At 36.2% G+C, this 14,167-nt stretch overlaps 1 protein-coding gene across 1 annotated transcript in view; it reads right to left on the bottom strand.

Moving 5' to 3' along the window:
• The window catches only part of BUB1B (BUB1 mitotic checkpoint serine/threonine kinase B), a 100,854-nt gene that overhangs the window by 68,117 nt on the left and 18,570 nt on the right, over positions 1-14,167 (bottom strand). The gene's annotated exons all lie outside the window — the stretch shown is intronic.

Below are 14,167 nucleotides of genomic sequence, written 5' to 3'. Positions count from 1 at the left end.
AAACAAGAAAACAAGAACTGAAAAATTATCCTCTGTTAAACAAAACCTAAGCTAGAGGTCCAGAAAAAGCTGAACTGAAGGTCAAAGAACAGATAGACAACAAATTCATCTAGCAGGAAAACCCTAGGTAAGACAAGTGAAAGAAATCACCAGAATAAACTAATTAAGGTAATTAAATGTCTAGACGCCAGCAAAAAACAACAAATCACATCAGGAAAATTGAAGATATTGTCCAGTCAAAGGAACAAACCAATAGTTCAAATGAGATAGAAGAGTTGAAACAACTAATTCAGAATATACGAACAGACATGGAAAACCTCATCAAAAATCAAATCAATGAATTGAGGGAGGATATGACGAAGGCAAGGAATGAACAAAAAGAAGAAATGGAAAGTCTGAAAAAAACAAATCACAGAACCTATGGGGATGAAAGATACAGCAGAAGAGATGAAAAAAACAACGGAAACCTACAATGGTAGATTTCAAGAGACAGAGGTTAGGATTAGTGAATTGGAGGACAGAACATCTGAAATCCGACAAGATACAGACACTATAGGGAAAAAAATGGAAAAATATGAGCAGGGACTCAGGGAACTGAATAATATGAAGCACACAAATACACGTATTGTGGGGGTCCCGGAAGGAGAAGAGAAGGGAAAAAGAGGAGAAAAACTAATGGCAGAAATTATCATTGAAATTTTCCCAACTCTTATGAAAGACCTAAAATCACAGATCCAAGAAGTGTAGCATACCCCAAAGAGAATAGATCCAAATACACATACTCCAAGACACTTACTAGTTGGAATGTCAGAGGTCAAAGAGAAAGAGAGGATCTTGAAAGCAGCAAGAGAAAAGCAATTCATCACATTCAAGGGAAACCCAATAAGACTATGTGTAGATTTCTCAGCAGAAACCATGGAAACTAGAAGACAGTGAGATGATATACTTAAATTACTAAAAGAGAAAAACTGCCAACCAAGAATTCTATACCCAGCAAAAATGTCCTTCAAAACTGAGGGAGAAATTAAAACATTTTCAGACAAAAAATCACTGAGAGAATTTGTGACTAAGAGACCAGCTCTGCAAGAAATACTAAAGGGAGCACTAGAGACAGATATGAAAAGACAGAAGAGAGATGTGGGGAGAAGAGTGTAGAAAGAAGGAAAATTAGATATGACATACAAAATACAAAAGGCAAAATGGTAGAGGAAAGTACTACCCAAACAGTAATAACACTAAATGTTAATGGATTAAGCTCCCCAATCAAAACACAAAGACTGGCAGAATGGATTAAAAAACAGGATCCTTCTATATGCTGTCTACAGGAAATGCATCTTAGACCCAAAGATAAACATAGGTTGAAAGTGAAAGGTTGGGAAAAGATATTTCATGCAAATAACAACCAGAAAAGAATAGGAGTAGCTATACTAATATCCAACAAATTAGACTTCAAATGTAAAACAGTTAAAAGAGACAAAGAAGGATACTATGTACTAATAAAAGGAACAATTCAACATGAAGACATACCAATCATAAATATTTATGCACCGAACAAGAATGCCTTAAAATATGTGAGGCAAACACTTAAAAGGGAAATAAACACATCTACCATAATAGCTGGTGACTTCAATTCCCCACTCTCATCAATGGAGAGAACATCTAGACAGAGGATCAATAAAGAAACAGAGAATGTGAATATTACAATAAATGAGCTAGACTTAACACATATATAGGACATTACAGCCCACAACAGCAGGATACACCTTTTTCTCAAGTGTTCATGGATCATTCTCAAAGGTAGACCATATGCTGGGTCACAAAGCAAGTCTCAACAAATTTAAGAAGACTGAAATCATACAAAACACTTTCTCAGACCATAAGGGAATGAAGTTGGAAATCAATAATAGGCAGAGTGCCAGAAAATTCACAAATATGTGAAGGCTCAACAACACACTCTTAAACAACAAGTGGGTCAAGGAAGAAATTACAAGAGAAATCAGTAAATATCTCAAGGCAAATGAAAATGAAAACACAACATATCAAAACTTATGGGATGCAGCAAAGGCAGTGCTAAGAGGGAAATTTATTGTCCTAAATGCCTATATCAAAAAAGAAGAAAGGGCAAAATACAGGAATTAACTGTCCACTTGGAAGAACTGGAGAAAGAACAGCAAACTAACCCCAAAGCAAGAAAAAGGAAAGAAATAACAAAGATTAGAGCAGAAATAAATGAAATTGAGAACAGGAAAACAATTGAGAAAATCAATAAAACCAGAAGTTGGTTCTATGAGAAAATTGAGATTGATGGGCCCTTAGGAAGACTGACAAAAAGAAGAGAGAGGATGCAAATAAATAAGATCAGAAATGGAAGAGGAGACATAACGACTGACCCCACAGAAATAAAGGAGTTAATAACAGGATACTATGAACAACTTTATGCTAATAAATACAACAATGTAGATGAAATGGACAACTTCCTAGAAACGCATGAACAACCAACTTTGAGTCAAGAAGAAACAGATGACCTCAACAAACCAATCACAAGTAAAGAAACTGAATCAGTCATTAAGAAGCTACCCAAAAAGAAAAGTCCAGGACCAGACGGCTTCACATGTGAATTCTAGCAAACATGCCAGAAAGAATTAGTACCAATCCTGCTCAAACTCTTCAAAACAATTGAAGTGGAGGGAAAGCTACCTAATTCATTCTATGAAGCCAACATCACCCTCATACCAAAACCAGGCAAAGATATTACAAAAAAAGAAAACTACAGACCAATCTCTCTAATGAATATAAATGCAAAAATCTTCAACAAAATTCTAGCAAATCGAATCCAGCAACACATTAAAAGAAGTATACATCATGACCAAGTAGGATTCATCCCAGGTATGCAAGGGTGGTTCAACATAAGAAAATCAATTAATGTAATACACCATATCAACAAATCAAAGCAGAAAAATCACATGATCATCTCAATTGATGCAGAGAAGGCATTTGACAAAATTCAACATCCTTTCCTAGTGAAAACACTTCAAAGGATAGGAATACAAGGGAATTTCTTTAAATTATAAAGGGAATATATGAAAAACCCACAGCTAATACCGTCCTCAATGGGAAAAAACTGAAAACTTTCCCCCTGAGATCAGGAACAAGACAAAGATGTCCACTATCACCACTGATATTCAACATTGTGTTGGAAGTTCTAGCCAGAGCAATTAGACCAGAAAAAGAAATACAAGGCATCAAAATTGGAAAGGAAGAAGTAAAACTATCACTGTTTGCAGACGATATGATACTATATGTCGAAAACCCAGAAAAATCCACAGCAAAACTACTAGAGGTAATAAATGACTACAGCAAAGTGGCAGGTTACAAGATCAACATTCAAAAATCTGTAGTGTTTCTATACACTAGTAATGAACAATCTGAGGGGGAAATCAAGAAACGAATTCCATTTACAATTGCAACTAAAAGAATAAAATACTTAGGAATAAATTTAACTAAAGAGACAAAAGACCTATACAAAGAAAACTACAAGAAACGGTTAAAAGAAATCACAGAAGACCTAAATAGATGGAAGGGCGTACTGTGTTCATGGATTGGAAGACTAAATATAGTTAAGATGTCAATTCTACCTAAATTGATTTACAGATTCAACGCAATACCAATCAAAATCCCAACAACTTACTTTTCAGAAATAGAAAAACCAATAAGCAAATTTATCTGGAAGGGCAGGGTGCCCCGAATTGCTAAAAGTATCTTGAGGAAAAAAACCGAAGCTGAAGGTCTCACACTGCCTGAGTTTAAGGCATATTATGAAGCCACAGTGGTCAAAACAGCATGGTACTGGCATAAAGGTAGATATATTGACCAATGGAATCAAAGAGAGTGATCAGATATAGACCCTCTCATCTATAGACATTTGATCTTTGATAAGGCAGTCAAGCCAACTCACCTGGGACAGAACAGTCTTTTCAATAAATGGTGCCTAGAGAACTGGATATCCATATGCAAAAGAATGAAAGAGGACCCGTATCTCACACCCTATACAAAAGTTAACTCAAAATGGATCAAAGATCTAAACATCAGGTCTAAGACCATAAAACAGAGGAAAATGTAGGGAAATATCTTATAAATCTTATAATTGGAGGCGGTTTTATAGACTTTACACCTAAAGCAAGAGCACTGAAGAAATAAGTAAATAAATGGGAACTCTTCAAAATTAAACAGTTTTGTGCATCAAAGAACTTCATCAAGAAAGTAAAAAGACAGCCTACACAATGGGAGACAATATTTGGAAATGACATATCAGATAAAGGTCTAGTATCCAGAATTTATAAAGAGATTGTTCAACTCAACAACAGAAAGACAGCCAATCCAATTACAAAATGGGAAAAAGACTTGAACAGACACTTCTCAGAAGAGGAAATAAAAATGGCCAAAAGGCACATGAAGAGATGGTCAACGTCCCTGGCCATTAGAGAAATGCAAATCAAAACCACAATGAGATATCATCTCACACCAATCAGAATGGCCATTATCAACAAAACAGAAAATGACAAGTGCTGGAGAGGATGTGGAGAAGAGGCACACTTATTCACTGTTGGTGGGAATGTCAAATGGTGCAACCACTGTGGAAGGCAGTTTGGTGGTTCCTCCAAAAGCTGAATATAGAATTGCTATATGACCCAGCAATACCATTGCTAGGTATCTACTCAGAGGCCTTAAGGGCAAAGACACAAATGGACATTTGCACACTAATGTTTATAGCAGCATTATTTACAATTGCAAGGAGATGGAAACAACCAAAATATCCAATTTAAGACGAGTGGCTAAACAAACTGTGGTATATACATACGATGGGATATTGTGCAGCTTTAAGACAGAATAAACTTATGAAGTATGTAACAACATGGATGGACCTTGAGAACATTATGCTGAATGAGACTAGCCAAAAACTAAAAGACAAATACTGTGTGGTCTCATTGATATGAACTGACACTAGTGAATAAACTTGGAATATTTTGTTCGTAACAGAGACCATCAGGAGAGAGAAATAGGGTAAGATAGTGGGTAATTGGAGCTCAAGGGATACAGACTGTGCAACAGGACTGGATACAAAAACTCAGAAATGGACAGCACAATACTACCTAACTGTAATATAGTTATGTTAAAACACTGAATGAAGCTGCATGTGAAAATGATAGAGGGAGGAGGGCTGGGGACATATTGAAATCGGAAAGAGAGATAGATGTTAAAGATTGAGATGGTATAATCTAGGAATGCCTAGAGTGTACAATAATAGTGAAATGTACAAGGTACAATTTTAAAAATGTTTTTGAATGAGGAAGAACAAAGGAATGGCATTATTGCAGGGTACTGAAAATAGATGGTAATTAATATTTTACAATGTCACCTTCTGTGTGAGACTAAAGCAAAAAATGTTTGTTACAAAATTAATATTTTGACTAGTGCATTTCCTAATATAACTTATGTAGATAGTTTGATTGAACGCCATAAGTACTTGGAATCTCAGGTAGGACATGAGATTTTGTTGGTTTGTCCAGAGTGATGCCCCGATGAATCCCAGAGTGATTCGATCAGTGAGTGGAAAAGTATCTGCAAAGCCCCCTTTGGGGAGTGGTGAGAATGGGGAGAAATTCAACTTCCCCAAGTTGAATTCTTGATATTCTCACAAACAGTGTGGACAACCAAAGCTATAGGTAGAGCCCCCAGTCTTGGAGTTTGTTCATATGAAACTTAACCCCAAAAAGGATAGGTCAAATCTACTTAAAATTAGGCCTAAGAGTCACCCCCAAGAGAGCCTCTTTCATTGCTCAGATGTGGCCCCTCTCTCCAGCCAACACAACCAGCAATCTCACCACCCTAACCCACTCTACGTGGGACATGACTCCCAGGGGTGTGGACCTTCCTGGCAACGTGGGACAGAGATCTTGGAATGAGCGGAGACTCAGCATCACGGGATTGAGAAAAACCCTAGAATGAGCTGAGACTTAGCATCAAGGGATTGAGAAAACCTTCTCGACCAAAAGGGGGAAGAGGGAAATGAGACTAAGTGTCAAAGGCTGAGAGATTCCAAACAGAGTCAAGAGGTTATCCTGGAGGTTATTCTTATGCATCAAGTAGATATCATCTTGTTATTCAAGATGTAATGGAGAGGCTGGAGGGAACTGCCTGAAAATGTAGAGCTGTGTTCCAGTAGCCATGTTTCTTGAGGATGATTGAATAATGATACAGCTGTAACAATGTGACTATGTGACTGTGAAAACCTTGTGTCTGATGCTCCTTTTATCTACCTTGTCAGAAGACCAGTAGAACATATGGAATAAAAATAATAATAGGGGGAACAAATGTTAAAATAAATTTAGTTGGAAATGCTAGTGATCAATGAAGGCAAGGGGTAAGGGTATGATAGGTATAATCTTTTTTTTTTCTTTTCTGTGTTCGTTTTATTTCTTTTTCTATTGTCTTTTTGTTTCTTTTTCTGAATTAATGCAAATGTTCTAAGAAATGATGAATATGCAACTAGGTGATGATATTGTGAATTACAAAAAAAAAGATAAAGACATCTGAAATGAACGAAAAGATGAAGGTTCTCAGCAGAGAAACAGAAAGTATAAAAGAATTAAACAGAAAGTTTAGATCAGAAAAATATATATGAAATAAAAAGTTCACTGAATGAATTCAATTATAGAAAAGTGATGAAAGAGGTAAGAGCAAGTGAACCTCAAGACAGGTCAATAAAAATGGGATAATCTACAAGGGGCTAAATCTATATCTAAATAAAATCTAAATCTGGATAGTCAGAACAATCTTAGGAAAGGGAGAACAATGTTGGAGGACTCATGCTTCCCAATTTGAAAGCTTAAATAAGATACAGTAATCATAAATGTTGTACGGGCATAAGGAAAGACAAACAGACTACCAGAATAGAATTGACAGTTTAAAAATAAACCTACACTACTATTGTCAACTGAACATCTACAAGGATGCCAAGTCCACTCAATGGGAAACGAATAGTTCCCTCAACAAATGATATCGGGAAAACTGGATATCCATTATGTAAAAGTGAAAGGAGACCACCAACTCACAGCTTACACAAAAATTAACTCAAATGGATCAAAGAACTACATTATAACCATAAAATTCTTAGAAAATCTCCAGGACCTTGTATTAGGGAATGGAATCTTAGACGTATACATCAAGAACACAAGCAACAAAAGAAAAAATATATAAATGGGACTCATCAAAATTAAAAATCTTTGTGCAAAGGACATAAGAAAGTAAAAAGGCAAACTAGAGGATGGAAGAAAATAGTTGGAAACCATGTTATCTGATAAATCTTTAATATCCAGATTATACAGAATTCCTAAAACTCAGGACTTGAATAGACCTTTCACAAAAAAAGATATACAAACAGCCAAAAAGCATATGAAAACATGCTTAACATCATTAACCATCAGGGAAATGCAAAGCAAAACCACAAGGACATCAGTTGATCAACACGGTGGCCTACGATATGTCAGGGTACCATTCCCCAATAGAAACTTTGAACAACTAGCAAAAACTGGCCAGAGCCATCTTCCACAAAATCCAGAAAACAGTTAAAAGGGTTGCAGTACCTGGGGGGAATGCCACTCTGGCACATATGGAGCCAGTCTGTGAGCCCAGCGTAGGTCTGCAGTCCTTCTACAGACTGAAGGGGGTTTTTTCAGACTGAAAGGCAGGATCATTAGACAGAAGGCTGAACTGTCAAAAAGAAATAAAGACCTCCAGGAAAGGTAATGATATGGGAAATTATAAATGCCAGTGGGTCCTGTTCCGGGGGAGCATAGGAAACTTTAAGCATGTACTGGCAATTCTATAAGGAGAAGGAAGATAGAAAAGGACAGAAGGAATGGTCAAAGAAACAATGGCAGAAAACTTCCCAATTTAATTAAAAATCTGAATATGCACATTCATGAAGCCCAATGAACCCTTCTGGAAAGGTAACTATATGAGAAATTATAAATGCCACAACTATTTTATTGTAATATTTTAGTATAAAACTCTATTTTTTATATCTTATGTATTCGAAAATGCAAATGCATAAAAAGTAATGACAAATCTATGGTTTAGGGAATAGAGTGTATAAAGATATAATTGGTAACAAGTACAAAAAAGGGGGGAAGAACTTGTGAATGAATATGCTATTGAAGTCATATTAGTATCAAATCAAATGTGATTTTACAGATTTAGGATGTTAAATTTAAGCCCCATGGAAACCATAAAGAAAACATCTGAAATACACATACAGAAGGAAATGAGAAGGGATTCAAAAAATGATATGCTACAAAAATCAGATAAATATCAATGCAGGTCATAAAGGATGAACTGACAAACAAAAATGGTATAAAAGGTGGACTTCCGGGCCAAGATGGTGGCTTAGCAATGTGCGCATTTTAGTTTGTCCTCCAGAAAAACTACTAAATAACCAGAAACAGTACAGAACAGCTCCTGGGGCCACGTCAGTGACCGTACACACAGCGCACCCCAGTCTGGACCAGATAGACCGGCTGCGAGCCCCCACAGAACCATGGACATCCCAAGCCACAGTTGCCGGTGTCCTTCCCCCACAGGCTGCTGCCCAGAGGGGAAAGGAAAGGGACTTTACCAGCAGCAGGTGCTGAGCACAACCAACCGCCAATTCTGGAATTAATTAACAAATTGTAACTACTAAAAATAGGCCCCCAGCTCAGGTGAACCTGGTCAAAGCTGAGGTTGCTCATTTTTGCCCCAGCGCCAAGAAGGCAGGGCTGACAGGAAAAAGAAAAGAAAAAAAAAAAAAAAAAAAGGAAACAGAGGTTTTGGTGGCTGTGTTTCTGCAAAGGTTTGACTGCCTTTGGATACAGCAGCAGGGCTTCTCAGGCTGCAACTGCCCCAGGAATAGGCAAAAACAAGCTCGTTTGAGGGCTTGCCTGGAGCCTATGCCTTCCCCAGGGGAGGGGTGACCTGCAGGCCAAAAAGCACCACATACTGGGCAGGATAAGAAAAACAGACTCTGGAGACTTCACAGGAAAGTCTTTCAACCTGCTGGGTCTCACCCTCAGGGAAAACCGACGCAGTTGACTCTTTCCTCCTGATAGGAGGCCAGTTTGGTCTGGGAAAATCCGGCTGGGGTCTATAATACATAAGCAGATCCTCCTAAGGGGGGGGGGGGGGGAAGGCACCATACAAGCAGGGCAAGAAACAAGAAAACAAGAACTGAAAAATTCTCCTCTGTTAAACAAAACCTAAGCTAGAAGTCCAGAAAAAGCTGAACGGAATGTTAAAGAACAGACAGACTACAAATTCATCCAGCAAGAAAACCCTAGGTAAAAGAAGTGAAAGCAATCTCCAGAATAAACTAATTAAAGTAATTAAATGCCTAGAGGCCAGCAAAAAATAATAAATCACACTAGGAAAATTGAAGCTATGGCCCAGTCAAAGAAACAAACCAACAATTCAAATGAGATACAGGAGCTGAAACAATTAATTCAGAATATACTAACTACACGGAAAACCTCATCAAAAACCAAATCAATGAATTGAGAGAAGATATAAAGAAGGCAAGGAATGAACAAAAAGAAGAAATCGAAAGTCTGAAAAAACAAATCACAGAACTTATGGAAATGAAAGGCACGGTAGAAGAGATGAAAAAAACAATGCAAACCTACAATGGTATATTTTGAGAGGCAGAACATAGGATTAGTGAACTGGAGGACGGAACATCTGAAATCCGATAAAAAAAGGAAAATACACGGGGAAAAATGGAAAAATATGAGCAGGGACTCAGGGAATTGAAGGACAATATGAAGCACACATATATATGTGTTGTGGGTGTCCCAGAAGGAGAAGAGAAGGGAAAAAGAGGAGAAAAACTAATGGAGGAAATTATCACTGAAAATTTCCCAACTCTTCTGAAAGACTTAAAATTACAGATCCAAGAAGTGTAGCATACCCCAAAGAGAATAGATACAAATAGACATACTCCAAGACATTTACTAATCAGAATGTCGGAGGTCAAAGAGAAAGAGAGAATCTTGAAAGCAGCAAGAGAAAACCAATCCATCACATACAAGGGAAGCCCAATAAGTGTATGCATAGATTTCTCAGCAGAAATCATGGAGTCGAGAAGACAGTGGGATGATATATTTAAATTATTAAAAGAAAAAAACTGTCAACCAAGAATTCTATATCCAGGAAAACTGTCCTTCAAAAATGAGGGAGAAATTAAAACACTTTCAGACAAAAAAATCACTGAGAGAATTTGTGACCAAGAGACCAGCTCTGCAAGAACTACTAAAGGGAGCACTAGAGACAGATACGAAAAGACAGAAGAGAGAGGTGTGGAGAAGAGTGTAGAAAGGAAGACTATGAGTAAAGGTAAAAAGAAGGAAAATTAGATATGACATATAAAATCCAGAAGGCAAAATGGTAGAAGAAAGTACTACCCGTGCAGTAATAACACTAAATGTTAATGGATTAAACTCCCCAATCAAAAGACATAGTCTGGCAGAATGGACTAAAATACAGGACCCATCTATATACTATCTCTACTCAAAGGACATAAGGGCAAGGACACAAATGGACATTTGCACACCAATGTTTATAGCAGCATTATTTACAATTACCAAGAGATGGAAACAGCCAAAATGCCCATCAGCAGACGGGTGGCTAAACAAACTGGCATATACATATGATGGAATATTATGCAGCTGTAAGACAGAATAAAGTTATGAAATATTTAACAACATGGATGGACCTTAAGGACATTATGCTGAGTGAGATTAGCCAAAAACAAAAGGACAAATACTGTATGGTCTAACTGATATGAACTGACATTAGTGAATAAACTTAGAACATTTCATTGGTAACAGAGACCATCAGGAGAGAGAACTAGAGTAAGACATTGGGTAACTGGAGCTGAAGGGATACAGACTGTGCAACAGGACTAGATATAAAAACTCAAAAATGGACAGCACAATAATACCTAATTGTAAAGTAATCATGTTAAAACACTGAATAAAGCTGCATCTGAGTTATAGGTTTTTTTTTTTTGTCTGTCTGTCTGTTTGTCTTTCTTTTTTTTGTACTATTATTATTATTTTTATTTTTTCTCTATACTAACATTCTATATCTTTTTCTGTTGTTTTGCTAGTTCTTCTTCTAAATCGATGCAAATGTACTAAGAAATGATGATCATGCATCTATGTGATGATATTAAGAATTACTGATTGCATATGTAGAATGGAATGATTTCTAAATGTTGGGTTAATTTCTTTTTTTTTCTTTAACTAATAAAAAAAAAAAAAAACAGAAATGGACAGCACAATACTACCTAACTGTAATACAATTATGTTAAAACACTAAATGAAGCTGAATGTGAGAATGATAGAGGGAGGAGGGCTGGAGGCATAAATGAAATCACAAAGAAAGATAGACGACAAAGACTGAGAGAGTATAATCTAGGAATGCCTACAGTGTATAATGATAGTGACTAAAGGTACAAATTAAAAAAATATTTTTGCATGAGGAAGAACAAAGGAATGTCATTACTACAGGGTACTGAAAATAGATGGTAATTCATATTTTAAAATTTCAACTTATGTGTGAGACTAAAGCAAAAAATGTTTATTTGGTACAAAATTTATATTTTGACTAGTGCATTTCCTAATATAACTTATGTAGATAGGTGGTTGAACGACATGAGTACATGGAACCTTGGGTAGGAGATGAGATTTTGTTGATTTGTCCAGAGTGATGCCCCGATGAATCCCAGAGTGATTCAATCAGTGAGTGGAAAAGAATGGGGAGAAATTCAACTTCCCCAAGTTGAATTCTTGATATTCTCACAAGCAGTGTGGACAACCAAAGCTATAGGCTGAGCCCCAAGTCTTAGAGTTTGTTCATATGAAACTTAACCCCACAAAGGATAGGTCAAGCCTACTTAAAATTAGGCCTAAGAGTCACCCCCAAGAGAAGCTCTTCTTGCTCAGATGTGGCCTCTCTCTCCAGCCAACACAGCAAGCAAACTCACCACCCTCCCCCTGTCTATGTGGGACATGATCCCCAAGGATATGGACCTCCCTGGCAATGTGGGACACAAATCCTAGAATGAGCTGAGACTCAGTATCAAGGGGTTGAGAAAAACTCTAGAATGAGCTGAGACCCAGCATCAAGAGACTGAGAAAACCTTCTCAACCAAAAGGGGGAAGAGTGAAATGAGACAAAGTGTCAATGGCTGAGAGATTCCAAACAGAGTTGAGAGGTTATCCTGGAGTTATTCTTACACATTAAGTAGTTATCACCTTGTTATCCAAAATGTAATGGAGAGGCTGGAGAGAACTGCCTGAAAATGTAGAGCTGTGTTCCAGTAGCCATGGTTCTTGATGATGATTGTATAATGATATAGCTTTCACAATGTGACTGTGTGATTGCGAAAACCTTGTGCCTGATGCTCCTTTTATCTGCCTTGTCAACAGATGAGTAGAACATATGGAATAAAAATTAAAAATGGGGGAACAAATGTTAAAATAAATTTAGTTTGAAATGCTAGTGATAAATGAAAGGGAGGGGTAAGGGGTATGGTATGTATAATCTTTATTTTTCTGCTGTCTTTTTATTTCTGTTTCTGAATTGATGCAAATGTTCTAAGAAATGATCATGATGATCATTGTGATATTGTGAGTTACTGATTATATATATAGAACAGAATGATATGTCAAGAATGTTTGTGTTTCTTTCTTGTAATATTTTTTTAATTTAAAAATTAATTTAAAAAATGGTATAAGACTTACAAAGACAAAAGAGCAAAATGGCAGAAGTCTTGTATTATCAGTAGTTTATTTAACTGGAAATGTATTAAACTCTCCAGTAAAAAGGCAGAGATTTACAGAATGGATTAAAAAAAAAAACTATATGCTGTTTACAAAGATACAAGGTGGATGAAAAGGAAAGGATGGAAAAAAAATTTGCCATGCAAAGAATAACCAAGGGACATCTGGGGTGGCTGTATTAATATCAGATAAAACAGACTTTAAGCCAAAAACTGTTATTAGGGACAAAGGTCACTGTGTACTGATAAAGGAGTCAATTCAACAAGACAAAACAACAGTTATAAATGCACATGCTCCTGATGGAAGAAGTCCAAAATATATGAAGCAAATATAGATTTGAAGAGAAAAATTATACAGTTCTATGTTAGTAGTAGGAGACTTCAATACACTACTTTCAATAATGTATAGAATACCTAGACAGAAGATAAATATGAAAATAGAAGACTTGAACGATGTTATAAATCAACTAGACCTAACACATATATATAGAACAATACAGCAGTAGATTACACATTCTTCACTACTATTCATGGGATATACTCCAGGATAGACCATATGTTAGGTCACAAAACAAGTCTCAATAATTTTTTTTTTTAAATAGTGAAATCATATCATGTATTTTCTCTGACCACAGTGAAATTGAAATCAATAACAGAGGGAGAAATGGAAAGTCTACAAACATGTGGGAACTAAACAACACACTCTAAAAAAAGAAGAAAGCAGAAGGGAAATTAGGAAACATATTAAGTAAAACATAAAATATAACATACCAAAAACATATGGGAGGCAACAAAGGCAGTGCTGATAGGGAAATTTATAACACTAAATGCTTACAATAAAAAAGAACAAAGACTAAAGGGAGTTCTACAGGCTGAAAAGAAAAGACAGGAGAGAGAAGCTTTAAGGAGAGTGTAGAAATGAAGATTATCAGTAAGGGTAACCAAAAGGATAAGAGAGAAAAAAAAAAGGATATGACAAATAAAAGCCAAAGGGTAAAATGGTTGAAGTACTGCTTTTACAGTAATAACATTGAATGTTAATGGTTTAAACTCTCCAATAAAAGAAAAAGACTGGCAGAATAAATAAAAAATATGATCAATCAATATGCTGTCAACAAGAAACTCATTTTATCCCCAAAGATACAAACAGGTTGAAAGTAAAAGGCTAGAAAAAGATATTCTACACAAATAGTAACCAAAAAAGAAGTAGAGTAGCTATACTAATACTGGACAAAATAGACTTTAAATGCAAAAATATAAATTATAAGAGACAATGAAGGACATTAAATA

Source organism: Tamandua tetradactyla, chromosome 14, assembly GCF_023851605.1.
Source record: "Tamandua tetradactyla isolate mTamTet1 chromosome 14, mTamTet1.pri, whole genome shotgun sequence".
NCBI lineage: Eukaryota > Metazoa > Chordata > Mammalia > Pilosa > Myrmecophagidae > Tamandua > Tamandua tetradactyla.
This window is presented reverse-complemented; position numbering and strand designations above follow the sequence as displayed.